The sequence below is a fragment of the Ceratotherium simum genome, chromosome Y (assembly GCF_057802395.1).
Source record: "Ceratotherium simum simum isolate JZ-2026a chromosome Y, ASM5780239v1, whole genome shotgun sequence".
NCBI lineage: Eukaryota > Metazoa > Chordata > Mammalia > Perissodactyla > Rhinocerotidae > Ceratotherium > Ceratotherium simum.
Genome location: NC_141941.1, coordinates 8,220,918 through 8,246,017, shown reverse-complemented (window position 1 = coordinate 8,246,017; position 25,100 = coordinate 8,220,918). Strand labels below are relative to the sequence as shown.

At 36.1% G+C, this 25,100-nt stretch overlaps 1 non-coding gene and 1 pseudogene across 1 annotated transcript; one reads left to right on the top strand and one right to left on the bottom strand.

Annotated features, from left to right (window-relative positions):
• Positions 1-1,894: 1,894 nt before the first annotated feature.
• LOC147911637 (motile sperm domain-containing protein 2-like) overlaps positions 1,895-25,100 on the top strand; it is a 35,359-nt pseudogene continuing 12,153 nt past the window's right edge.
• On the bottom strand, positions 5,301-5,411 carry LOC147911638 (U6 spliceosomal RNA). The gene has a single exon (XR_015550826.1). It is a non-coding gene; the product is annotated as a U6 spliceosomal RNA (small nuclear RNA).

Here is a 25,100-nt window from a genome sequence, read left to right as displayed (position 1 = left end):
TGCCTTGCTCATCTTTCTCTTTCTCTCTCTTGTCTCATTCTATCTCTATCCTCCTCTGTTCTCATCCTTTCCTCGATCCCCTTATCCTCTGTCTTCTAGCCCCACTTTTCTTCTGCCTGTCCCGCAACTCCCACGTCTCCTTCTGTAATACTCTCCTTCTCTCTTCTTTTTCTTCTGTTTTTATTTGTATCTGTCCAGGGAGTAAATGATTACCAATAAGCATGTCACGTGTAAGTACATGTTCTACTAATAACAATAATTAATCATTTTAATATAAATGGAGGTTTCTCCTTTCAAAGATCTGCAGCCCTGAAAGATATCTAAGAGCAGCAGGTTCTAAAGGGGATTGTCTTATTTATGGTATTCCTAGTGGTAGCACAAGTGGTAGGGGCAATAATGATAACAACAACAATGATATTTTATTATTCTTCTTATGGCTAATATTTATTGAGTTTTTATCACTTGCCAGATATTGTTCTAGGAAAATGGTTCTGAGTGTGCTCCACAGACTCTTGTTTATCCCCAAGACACTTTCAGGAGCCCATCAGGTCAAAATTATTTTCACGATAAATACTAAGTTGTAATTTGCTGTATTCACTATGTTTATTACGTTTGCACTGATGATGAAAAGTAAGGGTCTGTAAAATTGCTGGCTCTTTAGCCCAAAGGAAGACTAATAGTTATTTTATTCTTCATTGTTAGCACTCACAACTAAAAAAAATTTTAAAGCCAGTTCTATTTTGGAATATCTCTGAGAAGAAGTAAAAAATATTAATTTTATTAAATCTTGATTCTATGTACTTGTCCTTTTAATATGCTGTTTGACAAAAATGGGGAAGTACACATAAAACACAACTGAATACTAAGTATATTTGAGTTGCGAGCTAACATCTTTTTTATAGACCACCATCTTTATTTAGCAGGTAAACTATACCTGCTAGTTATTCAGATTTGGGTATTTGTCAGAAATTTTCTTGAAAATGTATAAAGACAGCTTGTAATTTCAAGGAAAAAACTTGACTGGTATTGGTTCAGTGGAGAGGGTTATCCAGCGGCTAAACTGTATGATGCATCATTAGGGGACAATAGCTCCCAAGAGCCATCTCAATGCTAAATAGTATAAACTTTTATAGCCAACTTATGCTTATAAATGCCATCTCTAATTAAAGAAAATAGTGCTTTGAACACCATGAATTTTAGAATAGAGGAGATCTTTTAGCTAATAAAGAAGATAAAATTTGGGGGAAAAAAATTTTCAAGCTTTACCTTCTATAGAAGCACTCATAGGTTAGAAAAATAGATGCCACAGATAAAAGGCCCTAGCCAAGGCAACAGTCTATAAATGCATGATTATGGGCTAATCTTGTATGGTGCTTTAAATTTCCAAGTACTTTCCCATATACTTTTTCATCTGAGCCACACAACCCTGAAAACATATATAACAGCTTAAGGTAAGGGGTTAAGAAACAAGATATTTCTGTGAATGCACTTTAAATTTTACTGTCCTTTCAGCTATTAACTCCGAGGACCTGAAATAAGGCAGTGCAAATAGAGAGGAAGTAAAATCTATAAAACTTGTCAACTAACAACACAAAATAATAAAGAAGATGGAGGAGCTTACTCAAATTAAACCTGCAGTCTTTAGGTGACTTTATTCTCCTTACACTTAGAAATTCCATGTTATTGCAATAAACAAAAAATTAAAAAAAAAAAAAGAAATTCCATCACCTCTTTAAATTGCATTTTCATCCAAACTGCCTCTCTGTATCTATCCTGAAATACCTTAGCTTTGTCTTCCAGGTCTCTCTTCTCCATTGTCATTATTGTTGTTATTATTTACTGCAGAGTTTATCTGACTTGGGCATTTATTACTGTTTTTCCCTTAGGTAAGCCAGATAAATATGATCCATGTGATGTTAAAAGGCTACAATAAGATGATAACTGGGTTGAAAATGACTTATCTTGGAGACACAAAGTTGTAGATGAAACACTTAAAATGCTTGATGATAGTTTTCAGTGGACAAAAGAAATGTCTGTCAACAGTAAACTGTTCAGTTTAACTGTGACAATATAATATCTCCTGCATAAATGTCACTGTTTTATATTTATCTAATCTTACATTTACAAATATTCTTGGCAATAATCACAAACAGCAGAATATTTTTTTTTATAAAATTTTAATAACATTTTCAAAGGAGCATCTTAATAGTAAGTTTTATACATAGTATAATTCATAAGGTAATAGATCAACAGGGAGCAGAATCACACTCAGATTCTTCACTCTCAGTGAAGTCTCCTCATCTGTGCTTGTTTAGTTCAGTACCATTGAATAATGGCAAAATAGCATCTTCACTACTAGGCCTACAGATAAGGAAATACTATCTGCCTGTTTTTCTCAGTTCTTGACCTATGTTTTTCTCTACGCTCAGAGTGCTTTGTGCTAATAGATACTCCACATAGAATTACTAAATGAATAGTTGGCCCCCAAAAGAAGTTTATCTCTAGGGATACATATGGTAGCCTTCTCTTCACTTCTGGGTTTCCAGGCCCATTACTAGGTTGACATTTTTGTCAAGATTCGTGACTTCTTTTTAACATTTCAAAAACAAGAGTTTAAAATCTTAGAAGGAGTTTCATGATAGTCTTCAAGTATGTAAAGATCTCCTAACAGAAAAGATTGTGTTATCTCTATCCTAAATATTTGGCAAGAAGAAACTGACTTAACTACTGATTTAAGATTAGGTATAAAGAAAGGAGGATTATAAACCCTGGAGTGACCAAGACTAGAGATAATACAAAATAGCCAACAAATAAATCTAAAGTATATACTATCCCCAGTCTTCAAACTTGTAGAAAGAATCCATGAGAAGGGGAAGATTTAAGAAATAATTTGATGGAAAATGTAAAAACTATAGGCAATTTCAACAAACAGAAAAGCATTTGTTAATCAAGCTACAAAATATAAATCTGACATTTCTAGATCATTTAAGTACAGAATTACCATTTAAACTCAAGAAATATTTTTTCTTATATGTAAATGCTAATTTACAGTGGCAAACAGTAGAAATATAACAGAAGGACAAAGGTTAAAGAAAAGAAAAAAAAAGAAAATCTTTGAAAGTTGCTGGGGAACCACTGGTGAATGAAACAAAAGCCTTGCTTTCTGCCTTGCTATATTAGTCTTCACCCACTTTTTTCCTGAAGTATTTTCTATTTGCCTGAAGCTTTTAAAAGATATTAAATTCTACTCGATATCAAACTTTGTAGAAAAATGTTGTTTACTAGAGAAATTTTTTTCATTTTTTTCATTAATTTTTCAATGAATTTTTTTCATTAATTCTGAGGTAATAATGTGAATATTTTTAGTATCTTGAAATTGTCCAGCAATGATAATATGTTTTGAAAGTCCCTGCCTGAAACACAACTAAAATTTGATTACTGAACTGTATCTATAGAAATAATAGCTGAGGTAGTAAGAGAACTGAGTTTTTTTCTCTTACTTCTATGATTATATAGTTTGTTTACATAGTAAAAGACTACTTATCAGAAATTCCTTCCATATGTTTGAATTCTTTCTCTTTTTTATATCAAACTGCTGTTTAACATTACCTTCCCATTGTGAGTTTTCTTTTTTCAGCCCCTAAATTATAACTAGTGGCCTAACTTTATCACTTTTTAGACCTGAGTAAATCCCCCATTCTTAGTTGATTATTGGAAATCAGTGGTGTTTATCTCCATGGTTATGACAAAGAACACAACAAATTGTGTAAGTATATTTAACTAATATACTGACTTTTCAAGATTTTGAGATGTAGTTATCTATTTCAACTGAATTAATAATAGGCACACCTCTTTCCATATGTAGCATGCGTCAAGTTTTCTACAGTTGAATTCTTAGGTCCCTCTTTACCAAGTGTCAGACACTTTGTAGCTATAAGTACAAGAAAGTAAGCAGTAAAGGCAAATGTTACAACCTGTATCACAGCCAAAATGTTGTAATTCAGAGTTGCTATTTTCTTTCTGTCTTGACTGTGATGCTGAAATTCACCCAGTATTTTCAGGAAAAATCTTTTTGACAGTCCGTAAGTGCTGCTAAATGGACTTTTTTTATTTTCAAGTTTCCCACCGTCTTCTCCCCTTAACTTCTTCCTAAATCTGTGTGATAACAGGAGGAAGAGTCACAATCATCCCTGCTGTCCTGGGGACACCCTTGTTACTCCTCTCTCCCGCTTGCCCCAAATCCAGCTTGCTTTGTACCAGGGCTGGGACTTGGCAGGAGTGTCAGACCCCAGTCCTGAGCAGATATTCTGCCGAGGCAGTTTCCTGCAGGGTCAGCGCCTGCGTTGCTGCCCTCTGTGTGGCCTGTGGTCTGTTCCTGTCCTAACAGTACTCTCTCAGAATTTTCCTCTTATTGCCGGCTCCTCCTTCTCAATAATCTTTGCTGATTTCTCTGATTCCATCTGTCCTTGTCATGGGCTTCCCAGGCTTCATTCCTTTCTTGCCCTCTTGCTTTCCAGCTGATACAGTCTCCTTGGGCGATCTCAAGCACCTTGGTATCTTCAGCTGCCACATCATCCTCAGGCCACGTACACATACATACCCAGCTACCCACCAAGTGGTGCCACTGGACTGCTTGCCAGCTGCCTTCAACACAACACACAGCTGAACCGTGTCCCACCACCTGCCCTCCCATACTACGCAGCTCAGGCCCACAACCATCTGCTCATTCCTCTGACGCAACTTCACTTTAGTTCCTTCTCCATTTTCACCTGCACTTCCTCGGTTCAGTCGCTGACTACCCCCATGCACCGAAAGCCTTCCCAGGACATAGCCTATCGGGTTTCCTTCTCTGCTCTGCCTCTTCCAGTCTCCGCTCTGTGCTGCTACGAAGAGATGTTTTAAATAGGAAAATCAGAACACCTTAGCATTTCATTCAGAGTCCTTCAAGCCCAGCCCTGTCTCTCTATTTAGCTTCTCCTCTCACCACTTGTCTCATTTTCTCTTTGCTGCATCACTTTGAACAGTTTGCCATGCTCCACCCACGTGCACGACACCCGCTCAGGCCTCCATCTTGCCTCTGTCCAGTCTTCTCCTCTGGATGGAACATTTTCTCTAGTGCTTCACAGATCAGTGCTTTTTTGTTAGGCACACTGATGAGTACTTTTATGTTATTACCAAATATTAACTGTTTGACCATATTTTCTTTTTCCCTCATTTATTAATGAAATTTGTTAATTTTCTATAGTAAAAAAATAGTTTACCTCTGACTATTCTTTAATTTAGGGGGCCAAGTGCACACTATTTTTTTTTAATATGGAAGAAATTGGCATGTCATTCTTGCCCAGGTGCTATTCTAATCTTCTCTGTATTGTTCCAAATCCATTTGGTAAATATGTTGCCAAAGAGAGCACAGTGCACACTGTTTTTCCTTTAAAGAAAGAAGAAATATTTTTAATCTGAAAAGCAAAATTCAGCATGAATTAAGAAAAATGTCAAGGGAAAGGAAACTTAAATATATATACGTGTGTGTGTGTATAGATATGTGTGTGTGTATTGTGTGTTTATATGGGGGTGTGTGTTTCTTCCAGCATATACATATAGATAATTTATGCCATAAATAATTTTCTTATTTTTATCTTTTGTTCTGCTTAAAGTCTGGACTAAGGTGAACTATTACATAAAAGACCATAAAACCGTGTTGGACAAAAAGAAGCTTATATCATTCTGGTTGGAACATGATGCTAAAAGAGAAAATGGAAAACCTATAGCAGTGATGTTTGACCTGTCAGAAACTGGAGTAAATAGTACAGTAAGCATTTCTTACTAACATTACCATTGTAATTCTAAATCATTGTTTATTATGGTTTCCTCCTTTTCTCCTGTTCTTTCTGCCAAACAAATATTGTCATAAACTCAAGCTAACTAACGTGATTAAGATTAGTTTTTCCCTTCTGAATTGTGAGTGAATTTGAACATGGAATATAGTTTGCAAAGAATTCAGTTTACTTCAGTATTTGCCATTGAAGCTTTCCTAGATTTCCTCAAAATGTTCCTTGATTACACAACACATAGAAGAGGGGCATTGAGGCTGACAGGCGAGAGAGTAGATAATAACAAAATTTTACATCAAAGGTAATATCCCATAGCCCCTAACCTTGTACCTGGCACAGAGTAATATACTCAATAAATATTGAGTAAATTAATGCACAATCTCTATCATGTTACTATATTCATATCATAGCTTGCAGTTGCAAGATGTGCACATGAGTTTTATACACACTGCACTGCGTGGGTTTTTTAAACTTGTTTTGTTTAGTTAGCTGTGGAAAGCAGCTTTTCTTCAGGTGATTTTTGCAAAACTTAAAGAGTAAGTAAAATCCAAATGTCTTTCATGATATTTACAAACTCTTTAGCAAAGTTTAGATAAGTTGGCATTTGTTATAGGTGCTGTCTCTCATTTTTTTTTTTTTTTTTGTGAGGATATCAGCCCTGAGCTAACATCTGCCAATCCCCATCTTTTCCTGCTAAGGAAGACTGGCCCTGGGCTAACATCCATGCCCACCTTCCTCCACTTTATATGGGACGCTGCCACAGCATGGCCTGCCAAGCAGTGCGTGGGTGCGCACCCGGATCCAAACTGGGCGAACCCTGGGCTGCCGCAGCAGGGCACAGGCGCTTAACCATTTGCGCCACCAGGCCGGCTCCTTGTCTCTCATTTTAAACCTTGGCTAATTCTGGTAGCAGTAAAGTGGCATTTGCAGACGCAGTAAAGGGAGAGTTGAAACATTTTTGAAAATCCACTTGGCAAAGTATGTTAAGAACTTAAAAGTGTTCATATTCATATTCTTTGTCTAGTGACTTACTTGTGGAAATCTATTAAAAAGAAACAATCCTGAGTACAGAAAAAGTATTGTGCAATAAATTTTTTTTCAAAATATTTAAAATAGTGAAAAAATAGAATATAAATCTTCACCAAGTAAAATAGTAAATCATGTTATATCTAATTAATGTATTATGTGTAGCTATCTAAATAGACACTTATAAAGAATTTATAGCGAGATTTTTTAAATATTAAATAAAAAGGGTTACAAGATTACATCAGAATGATATGTAGCCCCCAAAAAGGAAACAAACCTAGGACATTTAAAAGAACAGTGCTAGAGAGAACTGTTAAGTTTTTTGGGTGATAGAACCACAGACATTTTTTTTCATTGTTCTCTTTAATTTTTAAGAGTTCAGTACCTGGATTTTTTCTACTTGGTTTTTATTTCAGTGAGTTTTTATTAAGAGTAAGTCATATTTTTTTTTAAAAAGAGAGTAAGTCATATTATGCCAAAAATCAAATTGCCTCTCTAAATAATCTTGGTATAGATAGATACATTTTTTCCATAAAAAATAAATCAAGATTTTTGTTATGATTTAGGTATGAGAGTTTTCTAGTTTTTAGCTCCAAATCATGAAAAATAGGCTTAGTGTTTTTTATTGCCAAATATAGGGGCAGGAAATTGACTTGAGCTGATTTTTTTCAATCTACCAAGATAGTATCTCATCTTTAATTTATAAAAGCTTTATTACTAAGTATTAAAATCATTAATAATATTTTAATATATTAATCTTATTTATCTATTCTATTTATAACTTGCCATGATTTTACAAAGGGCTCCACTAGATATTTATTTGTAAATATTTGTATGTGAGATTATTTTTTGAAGTATTTACTATTTGTCTCATTTACAGTTGCTAATTTATTGCCTGTAGAAAATACGCAATTTGAAGTTCTCTAATGTGGACGAAGATTAAAATGTATAGTCTTTATTTTATTTTTTTTAATTTTTTTTTTTTAATTTTATTTATTTATTTTTTCCCCCAAAGCCCCAGCAGATAGTTGTAGGTCATAGCTGCATATCCTTCTAGTTGCTGTATGTGGGACGTGGCCTCAGCATGGCCGGAGAAGCGGTGCGTTGGTGCGCCTCCCAGGGATCCGAACCCCGGGCCGCCAGCAGCGGAGCGCGTGCACTTAACCGCTAAGCCATGGGGCCGGCCCTATAGTCTTTATTTTAGAACATGGACATTGTATGCTTTATTATCAGCTGCTTCAAGGTTTATTACCCTAAATATTTCTGTAACTAACTTATTCTTTTAGGAAAACATAACCTATAGAAACTTAGACAATGTCTGAGAATCATGGAAACGTATTATTATAGAATTTTATACCTCAAACATTGTTTTCTGATGAAATGGGATTAACATTTATTTGTGGAAGTAAAAGTCAATAGCCTAGTAGTTATACGGGAAATTTTTTCATAAATAATCATTATTTTTTACAATTACTTGTAACAGTTTAAGTTCTAACACACACACAAAGGGACATAAAAACACATTTCCTAGATTATCCTATTTTACCAAACTTTCTATTTAAAATTTTAAAGTAATGTTTATTAATTGAGACTTCTTGCATGTAAAAACAAATAAATTAATATTTATACAAAAAAACAAAGCTTTGCTGTGTTACGAAGTGCTATTTCAAAATTATCATTAAAAAAACACTAGCCTAGAAGGTACTAGATTCGAACTGAGCATTCTATGGTTTATTACTTTGTTTTTTAATGATTCTTCCATTAATTACCTAAGTGAAATCCTAAACCTTACATAGTAATTTTTTATTTGTTGGATTTATATGCTGATAAAGTAATCAAGATGCCACGCCACATAGTCAACTACACAGATTGAAAGTGAAAAGATAGAAGAAAAGGAACATCAGAAAATGGAAAATTCACACATCTTCCTGGGCAAACCCTTGACAAACACTACAATTAGGGGTTTGGGGGACTCATTGCTCAGGTATTACTAAAGCAGAAAATCTCTAAATCATTTTACTTGAGCATACTTTTACATTATTATTAATGAGAAGTGAGGCATGAACAAAAAGCATTATACATATCAATAGTTAGTGCTATTCTATCCCAGTAAACTTGTATTATCAGAAAGAGTATTCATGAATGTTTTTAGTTAAAAAGAATGACCCGTGTAACTGGCTTCCAATTTAGGGAACTTGTAGGATGAGTTCTTTATTTATACAGCATACCCTAATTCATTAAGATATGCAGAGCAGCGCGAGTCAGTGGTCAGTAGGGAATCACTGCCCCATATCATTAGTTTAAATGTTGTTCTCATTTACAAAATAAAAATAAAAATATCCACTTGTTTGTTGACATATCTTAAGGTATAGACACTTATAAGTAATATAAATACCATTATACTTTGTAAAACACATCCAAGAAACTTTTGAGAAAGGTATTAATAAATGTAGAGATCTATGTAAAATGAATTGCAATATTATTTCTTTCAAATGACTAGACAAAATATATATTTCACCTACATAATGTAGGTTCACAGACATTGAATTTTGTGGAATCTTAAATTGACCATACCTCAAATTTTCTCATAAAATATAATTATTATTTCTTAAAATCTTGAGACTAGATCTGCTTGGATATATTTCAGGTGAAGACTGAAGTATTAAGCACCAGAGTATGTCTTTACAGATACTGGTTTATTACATGTAGTTTATTGGACTTACATTAATACAAATGTAGGGGGACAACTGTGAGAATGGTTTAAAATTATAATCTCTAGAAAATGATAATTCAAACCATAAATTAGACTTGGAAATTATTTTTAAAGATCAGAGCCTTCAGCACTAACATGACATGCCACATGCAAAAATGTCACTTATCCACTCAACCATTTTTCTTTCATGCCTTTATACAAATAACAAAAGCAGTAAGTGAACAAAAGGGCATGTCACTTGTCAGAGGGTAATGAGAGTATATTATTCATTTCCCACAAGCACTCCTACTGGGTAGATATCAGTGAGTTATTTGTTCTGTTCTAGCTTCACCCACACTTCACTGAATCAGAAATCCATAAGCTCAGTTTTTAGTATAAGCATAAGAGATACAAAGTCACATTCAATGAAAGTTTTCTTTCATCTTTCAGCAAAAGTGGTAACCTTTGATATACATTGGATAATGAATGGTGAGTACATTACGCATACTTTCCCAAAGCAAATGATCTTTTTTTCTTTTTCTTTAATTTCCCAATCTATCCATATTTCTACACTTATTTAGAAGAAAAATGCCTATTTTATGTTTGGCATGCACTCTTAAAGTCTGGAGCTAAAGCACTCAAAGGCTATGCCTAAGCAAGCTGGGCTAACAATCTACACTAGGCTCTCAGAGCAGTCATTAGTGTTCTCTAAAAAATAACCTCAAGATGCTCAGCCACTTAAATAAAAGTATGGCCACAAGCCACAGTTTGTCACCTACAGTTGAGGTATATCACATAACCTAGGCCTTGGCTGGATTTTTGCCCAGGATTCGTGTTGAGGAGAAAATGAGATTAACCTGAAATTTACCGTATATCATTAGTCACATGCCCCCTAGGAGCAATGATATATTTTCTTGTAAGAAAAAAAATCATTGAAATATATCTTTATGAACTTTAAGTGATTGTGAAATAGGAAAATAGTAGAGAAAATCAATGCAACTAAAAGTTGATGTGTGAAAAATATCAATAAAATTGAAAAATTCTTTAGCTAGACTAACTAATCATAAAAGAGAGAAGACTCAAATTACTAAAATCAGGAAGGAAAGAAGGGACATTGCTACCAATCTTACAGAAATAAAAAGGATTATAAAAGAATACTACGAACAACTGTACACCAACTAATTAGAACATCTATATGCAATGGAAAACTTACTAGAAAGATGCACACTACCTTAACTCATTCAAGAAGAATTAGAAATTCTGAATATGCCTATAACAAGTGAAGAGACTATATTAGTAATCAAAAAACTTCTCGTATTCGTGATGTCAGCATCATGGTGGAGTGAGCTTTCCCATAAACTCTTCCCCAATAAGATACAACAAAAGGGAGGGTCACAGATCAAGAACGGACTCCTACACAGCAAAAAGGAAGATCTGAAAGACCCACACTGCCACACATCTGAGAGTGGACATGCTGGGGCCCCCAAAGGAAGTGGGGAGAGGTAAGAAGAAATCCTCTCCCTCCCCATCAGATCAGTGATCTGGGTCCATGTGACTCCCAGAGAGGGGTGATGGGTGGCCGTCTGCAGGGAAAGCACTTCCAGCTCTCTCAGCCAGCGGGAAACTCCCACACAGAGGACTCAGAACTGCTGCAGGGGTGCTATCAACATTTGAGCACACCAGAACAGTGTATTTAGAGGGGCCAGCGAGAAGCCCCCCACCCAGGGACACAGCTGGCAAAAGAGAGAGCACCTCTGCCCCACATGCCTGACACTGGAGCTTAGCCGACTAGACAAGTGGCCAGGGCAGATTGCAGGCATGTGGCCTGCAGGCACAGAGCAGCCAGGGTGGAGCACAGGGGCTGAGATTACAGAACCCTTAACCCCAACAAGGTGGCATCAGGTGGAAACTGCAACCAGATATTTCCAGGATGAGGAAAAACAAAGCCAATAGAGCAACAACAATACAAAAGTACATTAAATCTCCAGACCAGGAGGAAAATGAAAAGCACCCAGAAATCAACCCTGAAGGCACAGAAGTCCATAACCTAAATGACAGAGAATTCGAAATAGCTATCATAAAAAAGCTTAACGAAATACAAGAAAACACAGATAAACAATTCAAGAAGATAAGGAGTTTCTTCAGAAAAGAGATTGAAATCATAAAGAAAAACCAATCAGTATTTATGGAGATGAAGAACACAATGGAGGAGATAAAGGAGAATCTGGAATCTTTAAAGAACAGAGCTGGCAATATGGAGGAAAGAACTAGCATTATAGATGATAGGAATACAGATATGCTCCAGATGGAAGAAGAGAGAGGACTAAGACTAAAAGGAAATGAAGAATGTCTCCAAGAAATGTCCAACTCAATTAGGAAGGGTAACGTAAGAACTATAGGTATTCCCAAGGGAGAGGAGAGGGAAAGAGGAACAGAGAGCCTATCTAAGGAAATAATAGCTAAGAACTTCCCAAATCTGGGGAAGGAGCAGGAAAAACCAGTACATGAAGCCAATAGTTCACCTAAATATGTCAACAGGCAAAGGCCCACTCCACAGCATATAGTAGTAAGCCTGGCTAAAGGCAACTCACAGCGATAGAAGCCCACCTTAACAAACAAGAAAAAGCCCAAATAAGCAACCTTAAATTACACCTAACAGAAATAGAAAAAGAAGAACAAAGCCCAAGGTCAGCAGAAGCAGAAAAATAATAAAAAGCAGAGCAGAAATAAATGAAATTGAGACCAAAAAAAAAAAAACACAAAAAACAGTAGAAAGGATTAAGGAAACGAAGAGTTGATTCTTGACAAACCCTTAGCCAGATTTACTAAGAAAAAAAGATAAAAGGCTCAATTAGATAAAATTAGAAATGAAAGAGGAGAAATTACAACAGATGCCACAGAAATACAAAGGATTATAAGAGAATACTATGAAAAACTATATGCCAACAAATTGGACAATCTAGAAGAAATGGATAAATTCTTAGACTCATACAACCTCCCAAAACTGAACCAAGAAGAAATAGAGAATATGAATAGACCAATCACAAGTAAAGAGATTGAAATAGTAATCAAAAACCTCCCAAAAAATAAAAGTCCAGGACCAGATGGCTTCTCTGGTGAATTTTACCAAACATTCCAAGAAGATTTAATACCCATCCTTCTCAAACTATTCCAAAACATAGAGGAAGATGAAACACTTCCTAAATCATTCTACGAGGCCTACAGCACCCTGATAACAAAGCCAGACAAAGACAATACAAAGAAGGAATATTACAGGCCAATATCACTGATGAACATAAATGCAAAAATTCTCAACAAAATATTGGAAATTGAATACAGCAATACATTAAAAAGGTCATAGACCATGATCAAGTGGGATTTATACCAGGGATGCAGGGATAATTCAACATCCACAAATCAATGAACGTGATACACCACATCAATAAAATGAAGAATAAAAACCACAAGGTCATCTCAATAGATGCAGAGAAGGCATTTGACAAGATCCAATGTCCATTATGATAAAAACTCTCAATAAAATGAGTGTAGAAGGAAAATACCTCAATATAATAAAGGTTATTTATGACAAACCCACAGCCAACATCATACTCAATGGGGAAAGACTGAAAGCCATTCCTCTGAGAACAGGAACGAGGCAGGGCTGCCCACTCTCACCACTCCTGTTCAACATAGTACTGGAGGTTTTGGCCAGAGCAATTAGGAAAGAAAAAGGAATAAAAGAAATCCAAATAGGCAATGAAGAAGTGAAACTCTCACTATTTGCAGACAACAATTTTTTATTTATAGAAAACCCTAAAGAATCCATTGGAAAACTATTAGAAATAATCAACAACTACAGCATAGTCACAGGGTACGAAATCAATCTACAGAAATCAGTTGCATTTATGTATGCTAATAATGAACTAACATAGAGAGAGCTCAAAAAATAATACCATTTACAATTGCATCAAGAAGGATAAAATATCTATGAATAAGTCCTACCAAGGAGGTGAAAGACCTATTCAATGAAAACTACAAGACATTATTGAAAGAAATCAATGATAACATAAAGAAATGGAAAGACATCCCATGCACATAGATTGGAAGAATAAACATAGTTAAAATGTCTATATTACCTAAAGCAATCTACAGATTCAATGCAATCCAATCAGAATCCCAATGACATTCTTCACCGAGATAGAAAAAAAGAATACTAAAATTCATATAGGGCAACAAAAGACCCTGAATAGCTAAAACAATCCTAAGAAAAAAGAACAAAACTGGAGGTATCACAATCCCTGACTTCAAAACATACTACAAAGCAATAGTAATCAAAACATCATGGTACTGATATAAAAAACAGACACACAGATCAGTGGAACAGAATTGAAAGCCCAGAAATTAAACCACACATATACGGACAGCTAATTTTCGACAAAGGAGCTAAGAACATACAATGGAGAAAGGAAAGTCTTTTCAATAAATGGTGTCAGGAAAACTGGACAGTCACATTCAAAAGAATGAAAGTGGACCATCTGCTATTGCCATTCACAAAAATTAACTCAAAATGGATCAAAAACCTGAAGGTGAGACCTGAAACTATAAAACTTATAGAAGAAAATATAGGCAACCCACTATCTGACATTGGTGATAAAGGAATATTTTCAGATGCCATGCCTACTCAGACTAGGGAAACTAAAGAAAAAATAAGCAAGTGGGACTTTATCAGATTACAGAGCTTCTACAAGACAAATGAAGCCAGGATCAAAATGAACAGACAACCCACCAGCTGGGATAAAGTATTTGCAAAACATGTATTTGACAAGGGGTTAATCTCCATAACATATAAAGAACTCACACAACTGAACAACAACAAAAAACAACCCAGTCAAAAAATGGGCAGAGGAAATGAACAGACACTTCTCCAAAGAAGATACACAGGTGGCCAATAGGCACATGGAAAGATGTTGAACATCACTAATCATCAAGAAAATGCACAACAAAACAACACTAAGATATCACTTCACACACGTTAGAATGGCTATAATCACCAAGACAAGAAACAACAAATGTTGGAAAGGATGTGGATAAACAGGAACTCTTATACATAGCTGGTGGGAATGCAAACTGGTGCAGCCTCTATGGAAAACGGTATGGAGATTCCTCAAAAAATTAAAAATAGAAATACCCTATGATCCAGCTATCCCACTACTGGGAATCTATCCAATGAACCTGAAATCAACATCCAAAGACGCTTATGTACCCCTACGTTCATTGCAGCATTATTCACTATAGCCAAGAATTGGAAGCAGCCCAAGTGTCCTTCAACTGATGATTGGATCAAAATGATGTGGTATATATATACAATGGAATACTACTCAGCCATTAAAAAAAAGACAAAATCGTCCCATTTGCAACAACATGGATGGACCCGGAGGGTATTATGTTACATGAAATAAGCCAGAAAGAGAAACATAAACACCATATGATCTCACTCATATGTGGAATATAAACCAATACATGGACAGAGAAAACTGTATTGTGGTTACCAGGGGCAATGAAAGTAGGCGGTAGGCACAAGGGGTGAAGGGAGACATGTACGGTGATTACCAAACAAAAATGTACAACCAAAATTTCACAATGTTATAAACTATTAAGAGATCAATAAAAAAATTTTAAAGAATTTCTCACAGAGGAAAGCCCAGAACCAGATGACATCATTGGTGAATTCTACTAAGAATTTAAAGAATAATTAATATCAATACTTGTCAAAATCTTGCAAAAAATAGAAGAGGAGGGAACCCTGTTTCTATTAGTTTTTTAGGGCTTCCATAACAAAATACCACAGACTAGGTAACTTAAACAATATAAATATATTTTTTCACAGTTCTGGAGCCTGAAAGTCCAAGAACAAGGTGCCAGCAGGGTTGGGTTTCTAGTGAAGCCTATCTCTTTGGCTTGCAGATGGCCACTTTCTTACTGTGTCTTCACATGACCTTTTCTCTGTGCATACGTATTTCTAATGCCTCTTACACTTCTTATAAAAACACCAGTCCTGTTGGATTAGGGCCCGACTCTAACGACTTCATTTAACCATAAATGCTTCCTTAAATGTCCTGTCACCAAATACAGCCACATTAGGACTTCAACATATGAATTTGGGGGGACACAATTTAGTCTATAACACTTCCCAACTCATTCTTTATATGCCATTTTTACCCCAATATCAAATCTAGAAAAAGACATCATAAGAAAACTGCAGGCCAATATCCTTTAAGTATATAGATGCAAATATTCTCAACAAAATATGAACAAACCTAGACCAGCAACATATAGAAAGACTTACTCATCATAACCAAGTAGAATTTATCACATAAATACAAGTTTGGTTTAACACATGAAAATCAATTAATTCAATACATGGTATTAATAGAAAAAAGGAAAATAAACACATGATTATCTCAATATACACAGGAAAAGTATTTGACAAAATTCAGGGTATTGGATTTTTATGATAAAATCATAAAAAAACATTCCTCATAAAAACACTCAACAGAAGAGTTCAAGATAGCAGGATAAAAAGATCATGACATACGGACAACAAATCTACAAACACATATGGAATAATTTCCTAGAAGGAGACCTGGAAACTGGATGAACAGAGCCTCCACAACAATGGACAGCACCAAGAAAGGTAAGAGAGGCAACATACTGTCCTGCTAAGGGAAAAAATCACACCTCAGTGATGGCATGTCACAGTATGGTACTTTTGCCTGAGGAGTGAGAGATTCGAGCTCCACATCAGGCACCCCAACCCTCAGATCCTGCACAGGAGAGATGAGCCCTGAAGACACTGGACTTTGAAAATCAACAGAGAATATGCCCAGGAAAACTATACAACTGTAGAAAAAGGAAGACCCATTCTTTCAGGGTTTACATACAGACTCACTTGACCTAGAAATTAACACAAAAATACCAGATTGAATATCACATACACCATACATGAAGGAGACTCACTTACTAATGTCAGAGCTCCTGCTGGAGTGGCAGAACTTAGCCGGGATGCTCCCCAGGGACTGAAACATTGGCAGCAGCCATTTTGGCAATCTTGTTCTGCTGTGCTGATGCTAGTGCTGCTGGGTACAATTTTGGAATCCTCCCTCTAAGATGCTAGCACCGGTGAGTATGCCCTGGAGAGAGCCTTACCCACCTCTGTGCCTTGGCTGGACCTCACAGCCAGCTGGACAATAATCCTTGCCACCAGTGGACCCATAGCAGTCGAGGCTGCACCTCACAGCCAGCCATACTGGGGCCAGCAGCATGCTGACAGCAGTCACACCCATGTCTGACAGCAAGCTGTGCCAAGGGTCAGCCCCACCTGGCAGTGCACCTGCATCAGTCACAGCTGCACCACAACAGAAGGGCACATGCAACTCACACAGGGAACTTCCTTGGATGTCTAGTGGCCAGAGGGGATTGTGCTGCTGGGCCCAAACAGAACCTGTCCTACAGAAAGCACTCCTTCAAGATCAGGAGATGTAGCTGATCTACTTAATACGTAGAGACAAACATAGAGAATTAGGCAAAATGGGGATACAGAGGAATATGTACCAAACCAAAAAGCCAGACCAAACCTCAGAAGGACCAAATGAAACAGAAAAAAAAAAAAAAAAACCCACTCTATCTTATATAAAGTTCATGTAATGGTCATTAAAGAATAATGGATGAACACAGTGAGAACTACAGTAAAGAGACAGAAAGTATAAGAAAGTACAAATCAAAGCTGAAGAATACAATAACTGAAATGAAAAATACAGTAGAGGAAATCAATAGCAGATTAGATGATATGGAAGAACAGATTAATGATCTGGAAGACAGGTTAGTGGAAATCAACCACACTAAACAGAAAAAAACAATTTTTAAAAATGAGGATATTTTGGGGCCAGCCCCATGGCATAGTGGTTAAGTGCAGGCTCTGCTGCTGGCGGCCTGGGTTTGGATCCCAGACATGCAGCCATGCACTGCTTGTGAGGCCGTGCTGTGGTGGTGTCCCATATAAAGTGGAGGAAGATGGGCACAGATGTTAGCCCAGGGCCAGTCTTCCTCAGCAAAAAGAGGAGGATTGGCGTGGATGTTAGCTCAGGGCTGATCTTCCTCACCAAAAAAAAACTGGGGATATTTTAAGGGACTTCTGGATCAATATTGAGCACACTAACATCACCATTATAAGGGTCCCAGAAGGAGAAGAAAGAGAGATGGGGCTGCAAATTTACCTGAAGAAATAATAGCTGAAAACATCCCCAACCTGAGGGAGCAAACAGACATCTAGGTCCAGGAAACACAAAAAGTCCCAAACAAGATGAGCCCAAGGAAGTCTGTACCAAGACACATTATAGGTAAAATACCAAAAATTAAAGATAAGAGACAATCTTAAAAGCATCAAGAGAAACTAGTTACATACAAGGGAACCCCCAAAGGACTATAAGCTGATTTTTCAGCAGAACCTTTGCAGGCCAAAATGGAGTGGCATGATATATTCAAAGTGCTGAAAGGAGAAAAACCTACTACTAAGAATACTCTACCTGGCAACTTTATCATTCAGAATTGAAGGAGAGATAAAGAGATTCCAAGACTAGCAAAGGATTTTGCCACCCCTAAATTGGCCCTACAAGAAATGTTAAAGAGACTCCTTTAAGCAGAAAAGAAAAGGCCATAACTTGAAAAAAGAAAATTATGAAAGAAAAAAATCTCACTGCTGAAAGCAATACATAATGGTAGTGGATCAACCATTTATAAAGCTACTATGAATGTCAAAAGATGAAAATAGTAAAATCAATTATACATACAATAATTAGTAAAGGGATACACAAAATAAAAAGATTTAAAATATGACGGCAAAAACAAAACATGGAGGGGGCAGCAAAAATGTACTGCCTTTAGAATGTGTTCAAACCTAAGGGACCATCAACTTAAAATAGACTACTATGCACATAGGTTGATGTGTATGAACCTCATGGTAGCCCCAAACCAAAAAACTTATAACAGATACAGAAATAAATAGAGAGGAAGGAATTTAAACAACACTAAAGAAAATAATCAAATAACAAGGGAAGAGAAGAAGAAAGGAACAGAGAACTACAAAAACAACTAGAAAACAATAAAATGGCAATAAATAGGGAACCATGAATAATTACTTTAAATGTAAATTGACTAAATGATCTATCAAAGGGCATAAGGTGTCTGAATGGATAAAAAAACAAGAGTCATCTATATGCTGGCCTACAAGAGACTAACTTCTGATGTAAGGACACACACAAACTCAAAATGAAAGGATAGAAAAATATACTCCATGCAAATGGAAATGAAAAGAAAGCTGATGTAGCAATACTTATATCAAAGGAAACAGACTGTAAAACAAAGACTGTAACAAGAGAAAAGATAGACAAAAATTTAAATATGTAAATTATTATTTACATAATGATAAATAGTTAAATCCAACAAAAGGATATAGCACTTATAAACATCTATGCATCCAACACAGGAGCACCTAAATATATAAAGCAAATATTAACAGACATAAAGGGAGAAATTGATCATAATACAATTAAGGGACTTGGACACCTACTTACATCAATTGATATATCATGCAGGCAGAAAGTCAACAAGGAAACAGTGGCCTTAAGTGAAATATTAGATTAGAAGAATTTAATAGATATACAAGCATACCTTATTTTGTTGGGCTTTACTTCATTTCATTGCACTTTGCAGATGTTGAGTTTTTACAAACGAAAGTTTGTGGCAACCCTGCATTGAGAAGTGTATCAGCGCCATTTTCTCAGCAGCATTTGATCACTTCTGTGTCACAATTTGGTAATTCTTGCAATATTTCAAACTTTTTCATTATTATTATATTTCTTATAGTGATCTGTGATCAGTGACCTTTTATGTTACTATCACAGTTGTTTTGGGGTGCCACAAACCAAACCATATAAGACGCCGAACTTAATCGATAAATGTATGTGTTCTGACTGCTGCACTGACCAACTGTTCTCCCATCTCCTTCCTTCTCCCTAGGCCTCTTTGTTCCCTAAGACACAACAATATTGAAATTAGGTTAATTAATAACTCCACAACAGCCACTAAGTATTCAAGTGAAAGGAAGAGTTGCATGTCTCTCACTTTAAATCAATTCAATTAAATCAATTAATTAAAGATATAAATAACCAAGCTTAGTGAGGAAAGCTCAAAAGCCAAGATAGGCTGAAAGCTTGGCCTCATCAATCAAAGAGTTAGCCAAGTTGTGAATGCAAAGGAAATTAAATGTGCTACTCCAGTGAAAACACAAATGATAAGAAAGTAAAACAGCCTTATTGCTGATATGGAGAAAGTTTTATTGGTCTGCATAGAAGATCAAATCAGTCACAACATTCCCTTAAGCCAAGGCTAGTCCAGGACAAGCCCTAACTCTCTTCAATTCTATGAAGGCTGAGAGAGGTGAGGAAGCTGCAAAAGAAAACCTTGAAGCTAGCAGCAGAAAAGCTATCTGCAAAGTTCAATAAAGCAAAGCACGATAAAATGAGTTATTCATATAATCTATTAAGTTCCCCTAGTGTCATGTGTCATTTAAGGTCAATGTTTCCTTGTTGGTTTTCTGCCTAGATGATCCATCTATTGATGTAAGTAGAGCGTTAAAGTCCCCTACTATTATTGTGCTATGGTCAATTTCTCCCTTAATGTCTGATATTTGCTTTATGTATTTAGTTCATGAGGTTCAAGGACACAAGCCATCTCTATATCATAAAAGTGCAAGGTTAAGCCACAAGTGCTGATGTAGAAGCTGCAGCAAGTTTGTTATCCAGATCTAGTGAAGATAATTAATGAAGGTGGCTATATCAAGCAACAGATTTTCAGTGTAGACAAAACAGACTTCTATTGGAAGAAGATGCCATATAGGCCTTCCATAACTAGAGAAGAAGTCAATGCCTAGCTTCAAAGCTTCAAGGACAGGCTGACTCTTATTATAGGCTAATGCAGCTGGTGACTTTAAGTGAAGCCAATGCTCATTTACCATTCTGCATATTGTAGGACCTTAGGAATTATGCTAATTCTACTCTGCATGTGGTCTTAAATTGAACAAGAAAGCCTGGATAACAGCACATCTGTTTACAAAATGGTTTAGTGAATATTTTAAGCACACTCTTGAGATCTACTTCTCAGAAAAAAAAAAAAAAAAGATTCCTTTCAAAACGCTTGAAAGAATTTACTGATAATTGACAACTACTTGGTCACCCAAGAGCTCTGATGGAGATGTAAAATGAGATTAATGTTTTCATCACTGTGGGCTGTTCTCTGTGGTAAATCCTGTTAGGCCAGGATGTTAGGCCACAAAACAAGTCTCAAAAAATTTAAGAAGATGGAAATCATACCAAGTGTTTTTCCAACCACAACGGTATGAAAATAGAAATCAATTACATGAAGAAAACTGGAAAACACACAAAGACATGGAAGCTAAACAACATGCCACTAATCAATGAATGGGTCAATGAAGAATTCGAAGAGGAAATCAAAAAATACCTTGAGACAAACGTAATGGCAAGATAATGTTTCAAAATCTACAGGATGCAGCAAAAGGAGTTCTAAGAGGGGAGTTTATAGCAACACAGGCCTACCTAAGGAAAGAAGAAATATCTCAAATAAACAATCTAACCTTACTTACACCTGAAGGGAGTAGAAAAAGAACAAAGCTCAAATTCAGTAAAAGGAAGGAAACAAAGATCAGGGCAGACATAAATGAAATAGAGACTACAAAAAAAATAGAAAGAAAACAATAGAAAAGATCAATGAAACTAAGAGGTACTTTTCTGTTTGTTTTTTGTGAGGAAGATGAGCCCTGAGCTAACATCTGATGTCAATCTTCCTCTTTTTGCTGAGGAAGACTGGCCCTGGGCTAACATCCATGCTCATCTTCCTCCAATTTATACGCGACACCGCCACAGCATGGCTTGCCAAGCAGTGCGTGGGTGCGCACCCGGGATCTGAACCGTCGAGCCCCGGCCTCCGCAGCAGAGCGAGCGCACTTAACCGCTTGCAGCCCTGGGCCAGCCCCTGTAGTTTTTTGAAAAAATAAACAAAATTGATAAACTTTTAGCTAGCCAGATTTATTAAAAAATGGGGGGGGGGCTGTATAGATAAAATCGTAAATGAAAGAGAAGTTACAACTAATACTGCAGAAATACAAAAGATCATAAAAGAGTACTATGAATGCCAACAAACTGGACAACCTACAAGAAATGGATTAATTCCTAGAAACATACAATCTTCCAAGACTGAATCAGAAAGAAATAGAAACTCTGAACAGACCAATTACTAATAACAAGGTTGAGTTCGTAATCAAAAACTCCCAACAAACAACGTTCCAGGACCAGATGCCTTCACAGGTGAATTCCACCAAACACTTAAAGAACATGCTTCTCAAACTATTCCAAAAAATTGAAGAGGAAGAAATGCTGTCAAACTCATTCTACAAGGCCAGCATTACCCTGATACCAAAACCAGACAAAGATACCACAAAAATAGAAAATTACAGGGCAATATCCCTAATGAACATAGGTCCAAAAATCTTCAACAAAGTATTAGCAAACCAAATTCAAAAATAATTTTAAAGAATTATACTCCCTGATCAAGTGGGACTTATTCTCAGGGATGCAAGGACAGTTTAACATCTGCAAATAAATCAACATGAAACACCACCTTAAGAAACTGAAGGCAGGGCCGGCCCAATGGCGCAAGCGGTTAAGTGCCTGTGCCCCGCTGCGCGGCCCGGGGTTCGCCGGTTGAGATCCCAGGCGCACACAACGCACCACCTTGGCAAGCCATGTTGTGGTGGCATCCCATGTAAAGTAGAGGAAGATGGGCATGGATGTTAAGCCAGGGCCAGTCTTCCTCAGCAAAAAAAGAGGAGGATTGGCAGATGTTAGTTCAGGTCGGATCTTCCTCACAAAAAAAGAAAAAAAAAGAAACTGAAGGCTAAAAGTCATATGATCACCTCAATAGGAGCAGAAAAAGTGTTTGACAAAATTCAACATACATTTATGTTAAAAACTCTCAAAAAAATGAATATAGAGGGAATGTACTCAACATGAAATGGTCATATATGACAAGCCCACAGCAAACATCATACTCAATAGTAAAAAGCTAAAACCTTTTCTTCTAGATTAGGAACAAGACAAGGATGCCCACTCACACCACTTTTATTCAATCTAGAACCAAAAATTGTAGCCAGAGCAATTAGGCAATAAAAAGAAATAAAAGGGATCCAAATTGGAAAGAAAGAAGTAAGACTGTCACAATTTGCAGATGATATGATTCTATATATAGAATACCCTCAAGACTACTAAAAAGTAGTTAGAACTAACAAATTTAATCAGTAAAGTTGCAGGATACAAAATTAATATACAGAAATTGGTTGCTTTTCTGTATACTATCAAGAAGCTATCAGAAAGAGAAATTAAGAAAATCCTGTTTACAATTTCACCAAAAAGAATAAAAAACCTCGGAATAAATTTAACTAAGGAGGTGAAAGACCTGTACTTTGAAAACTATAAGACATTCATTAAAGAAATTGAAGATGACACTTATATATGGAAAGATATATCATGTTGCTAGTTTGAAAAAATTAATATTGTTAAAACACCTATACTACCCATAGCAATGTAAAGATTTAAGGCAATCTCTATAGAAACACCAATGACATTTTTCACAGAACTAGCAAAATAATCATAAAATTTGTATAGAACTGCAAAAGACCCTGAATACCCAAAGCTATCTTCAGAGAGAACAAAGCTGGAGGTGTCATGCTCCCTGATGTCAAAGTATACTACAAAGCTATAGTAATCAAAACAGCATGGTACTGCCACAAAAACAGACACATAGATCAATGCAATAGAATTGAGATCCCAGAAATAAACCCACACTTGCATGATCGATTAATCTGCAATACAGGAGGGAATGATATACAATGGGAGAAGTGACAGTCTCTTCAATAAATGGTGTTGGGAAAAACTGGACAGTTACATGCAAAAGAATGAAGCTATGCCACTTTCTTGCAGCACATACAAAAATAAACTTACAATTTATTAAGACTTAACAAATGACCTGAAACCGTAGAACTCCAAGAAGAAAATATAGGCAGTAAACTCTTTGACATCCATCTTAGCAATATGTTTTCGGATCTCTCTCCTCAGGCAAGAGCAACATAAGCAAAAATAAACAAATGGGACTACAGAAAACTAAAAAGCTTTTGCACAGCAAAGGAAACCATCAACAAAACTAAAAGGTAAACTACTGAATGGGAGAAGATATTTGCAAGTAATATATCTGATAAGGGGTTAATATTAAAATATATGAAGAACTCATACAACTCAATACCAAAAAACAATCCAATTAAAAAATGAGCAGAGGACCTGAATAGATAATCTTCCAAAGAAGACATACAGGTGGCCAACAGATACGTGAAAAGATGCTCAACATCACTAATCATCAGGGAAATGCAAATCAAACCTACAATGAGATATCACTTCACACCCATCAGAGTGCTATTATGAAAAAGTCAAGAAATAGCAAGTGTTGCAGAGGATGTGGACAAAAAGGGATTCTCACTCACTGTTGGTGGCAATGTAAATTGGTGCAGCCCCTATATAAAACGTGTGGAGGCTCCTCAAAAAATTAAAAATAATACTACCATAACAATCCAGCAGTTCCACTTCTGGGTATCTAAAAGAAAATGAAAACACTAATGCAAAAACATGTATGCACCCATATGTTTGCTGCAGCATTTTTTACAGTAGCCAAGATATAGAAGCAATCCAAGTATCCATCAGTGGATAAATAGATAAAGAAGATGTGGTATATACACGCACACACAAGAGAATATTACTCAGCCATAAAAAAAAAATGATATCTTGCCATTTTCAACAACATGGATGGATCTAGAGGGTATTATGCTAAGTGAAATAGGTCAGACAGAGGAAAACAAATACCGTACTATTTTGCTTATATGTGGAATCTAAAAAACAAAACACTTGAATGAACAAAACAAAACAGAAACAGACTGATAGATACAGAGAACAAAGTAATGGTTGCCACAAGGGAGGAGTGAGGAGATATCAGCAAAATAGGTGAAGGGGATTAAGAGGTACAAACTTCCAGTTATAAAACAAGTTACAGGGATATAATGTGCAGCATAGAGAATTTAGTCGATAATTTTGTAATAACTTTGTATGGTGACACATGGTAACTAGACTTATCATGGTGATCATTTTGTAATGTATATAAACGTTAAATCACTATGTTATACACCTGAAACTAAAACAACATTGCATGTCAACTATACTTCATTAAAAAAAAAATCATCAAACTAGGAATATAAGGTAACTTCCTCATTTAATAAAAACCCACTGCTGTAACTGTAAAATGACTCTTATCCCCCTAAGATCAGGAGTTACATGAATGTCCATGCTCGCCATTTTAGTCAACGTTGTATTGGAGGATCA